The sequence below is a fragment of the Canis aureus genome, chromosome 24, assembly GCF_053574225.1.
Source record: "Canis aureus isolate CA01 chromosome 24, VMU_Caureus_v.1.0, whole genome shotgun sequence".
NCBI lineage: Eukaryota > Metazoa > Chordata > Mammalia > Carnivora > Canidae > Canis > Canis aureus.
Genome location: NC_135634.1, coordinates 34,228,121 through 34,231,646, shown reverse-complemented (window position 1 = coordinate 34,231,646; position 3,526 = coordinate 34,228,121). Strand labels below are relative to the sequence as shown.

The following is a 3,526-nucleotide window of genomic DNA, read 5'->3' as shown; positions in this document are numbered from 1 at the left end:
AAACAGCAAGCAAACCAATAAAGGCAACCCACAGAATGGGAGAAAATAACTATAAATCATATAAGGTGTTAACAGCCAAAACATAATACAGAACTCATACAACTCATTAGCAAAAACCACATAATCCAATTAAAATAGGCAAAAGACCTGGATAGATGCTTTCAAAAAAATCCAAATGGCCAATAAGCACATGAAAAAATCATCAGGGGAATGTAAATCAAAAGGGAAATGAGATATCACTTCACATTTGTTAGAATGACTATCATCAAAAAGCAAAATCAAAAAAAAAAATCCAAATGGCCAATAAGCACATGAAAAAATCATCAGGGGAATGTAAATCAAAAGGGAAATGAGATATCACTTCACATTTGTTAGAATGACTATCATCAAAAAGACAAGAGATGATAAGTACTAGTGAATACATGGAAAAAAGGGAGCCCTCGTACAACATTGCTGAGAATGTAAATTGGTGCAGCCACTATGGAAAACAGTATGGATGTTCCTCAGTAAATTAAAAATAGAACACTCTCCCAATCCCAGCAATCCTACTTCTAAGTATTTATCCAAAGGAATCAAAATCAGAATCTTGAGACATTCCCATGTTCATTGAAACTTTATTCACAATAGCCACAATGTATGGAAACAATCTAAATGTCCACTGATGGATGAATGGACAAAGAAAATTTTGTATATTCATACAATAAAATAGTTTTCAGCCTCAAAAAAGAAGGAAATCCTATTTATGGCAACATGAATGGATCTGGAGAAGGTTATATTAAGTAAAATAAGTTAGACACAGAAAGACAAATACAGTATAATCTCATTTGCATGTAGAATCTAAAATAGTCAAACTAATAGAAGCAGAGAGTAGGATGTTAGGACTGCGGTGAGGGGAGGGGAAACTGGGAGTTGATGGTCAAAGTGTATAAAGTTTCAATTATGCAAGTTAAATAAATTCTAGAAATAGACTATACAGAACAGAGCCCACAATTAATAATACTATATTGTATACTTAAAATTTACTAAGAGGATAGATCTTAAGTGTTCTTACCACATAAAATAAGAGTAAGAATAATAACAACAATGATGATAATAATAAATAAGCCTTTCTTGGGGGTGGTGGGAGTAGGGAGTGAGGTCTGAAGGCTTGGAGCACACTGCAAGAGTACAAAGTGGTGGGTGCTGCCTGTCTACCCCCAAATGCTGCACTCTGTCCCTCTATCACATATGAACTTTTCACCCCATCATGTTGTCACCAAGTGTTGCTTTTGCTACTTTGTGTCTCAGCTGAAGGAGATGAAATCTTAGGGGAAACTGTCTACTGTGGATAGGTATTCAAGAAATCTCCCTTGCAGTTGAAGAACTTCACCTGGCTGCACCCACATATGTCCCAGGGCACCTGGACCTGACCACTGTAGGTCCTATTACCTTGGTGCTACTGAAACATGGGCATCTTGCACCTTGCCTGAGGCCCTTTCAATCTAGATGATGAAGGTGGAGGAGATTTCCACCAGCAAGTGCTGAAGAACAGCAATCAAGAGGTTCCACAACTCCAAGATCAAGTCCCTGGTGCCCCACTGAATTCTGCATTGCCAGCACAAACCATGCTTCACCACAAGTCTCAACACCTTCTTTTAGATGTAGAGCCTTTCTGTCCCCAGGTCTGCCCAAATAAACTCCTTGGGGGAAAACAAAACAAAACAAAATAAAAACCAATAATAATAATAAAAGGAGAAGGAGGAAATTTTAGGAGGAGTTAAATATGTCTGTCCTTGATAGTGGTGATGGTTTCATAGGTGTATATTTATATCGAAATTCATCAACTTGTATGCACTAAATATATACAGCTTTTCACATATCAATCATACCTCAATAAAGTGGTTTTTAAAAGTCTGCTGATTTAAATGTAAACTTCATCAAAAATACCTTCATAGAAACATCCAGAATAATATTTGAGCAATATCTAGGCATTATGGCAGTCAAGTTGAAGTGTAAAATCAACCATCAGTATATATGTTATATTCTAAATTTTAATTTCTTCAAGCATTTTTCTCTCAGTTCCTTGACATTTAGTTACATTTACCTTCTCTCTTCTTAAGCCACTCTCAGATGTCTTCATTTTTGACCTGTTAAGCAGATCTCCATCTACCCAATCCCAAATTAATTGAATATATGAATAATTAGTTGGATGTTTTCTATTCATACATGTACAAATGATCACACATTGACAAGAGCATTGGGGTAACAACTTTGCTTGGTTAAACTGAGAAAGAAATCAGTTGATTTGCCAAGCTTGTCCTGTATTTTGATCCTATCAACCTTACTGAGCATGTCTTATGAGCCCAGAAGCATGTGACACAGAAACAGAATTTGTAAAATGACTTAGTTATAAGTAGATAAGTTGGTTGAATGTGACTTTTGTCAAACAATTTTCTTCCATATAATTTATCTGAGAGTAAGAACACCACCAAGCTTCAGGGTTTTTCTTTGTCCTGACTTACATGATCCCTCCTGGTCAAAAGGTGAACTCTTGGGTCTGAGACCCTACTCAAAAAACATTGACTCAGGAATTGTCATCAGCATCTTGATTTCAATTCTAAGTGTTTATAGTTCATTTGTATTAACCTGTCACATCTTCAGGCATTATTGCTCATGTGGGTATCCCTTACTTTATAGAACAGGTTCAAGATTTCTAAGCCAGAGAAACAGATCCTCTTTGTCCTACAAAGAATCACGTGGAGGGCCTTCTTTGGTATGAAAATGTAGGGCACACATTTTTCTAGGATTAGTGGATGAGCATATAACAATGTCTTTTCTCTTTCCTTTTTTTTTTTTTAAAAAGATTCTTATTTATTTATTCATGAGAGGTGCACACACACACACAGAGGCAGAGACACAGGCAGAGGGAGAAACAGGCTCCATGCAGGGAGCCTGACGTGGGACTCAATCCTGGGTCTCCAGGATCAGGTCCTGGGCTGAAGGTGGCACTAAACCGCTGAGCCCCCCGGGTTGCCCATTTTTTCTCTCTTTTTTTAATGGTCTAAAAGTTGCAATACCCATTTGGAATGCAGTAGATCTCTGTAGAGAAAGTGACAATTTAAATAGAGCCCTAGGTTTCCTAGGAAGAGTCAAATCCTAATCTATATCCCCTGTGACGATTAATTATGTGTCAACTTGGATAGGCCATAATACCCAGATATTTGGTGAAACAATATTCTGTTCCTGTTAAGGCATTTTTTAGACAAGACTAACACTTAAATCCATAGACCTCAGTAAAGCAGATTACCCACCATAATATGTATGGGCCTCATCTAGTTTGTTAAAAGCTTTCATTGAGAAAAAGACCAACCTCCCTTGAGAGAGGGGGCGTTCTGTGAAGGAGACTGCTTTCAGACTTGAACTAACATCATCAGCTCTTCTGGCTCTCTGGCTAGCTAGCATATTCTGCAGATTTTGGACTTGCCAGCCTCCACAATTGTGGGAGGCAAATCAGGGAATGTTTCAGGCCTCTGGATTAAATACATGT

The 3,526-nt window shown here is 37.5% G+C and overlaps 1 pseudogene; it reads left to right on the top strand.

Moving 5' to 3' along the window:
• The first annotated feature begins 401 nt into the window (after window positions 1-401).
• LOC144296400 (large ribosomal subunit protein eL20 pseudogene) lies at window positions 402-1,638 on the top strand (annotated as a pseudogene).
• The last annotated feature ends 1,888 nt before the right edge of the window (window positions 1,639-3,526 follow it).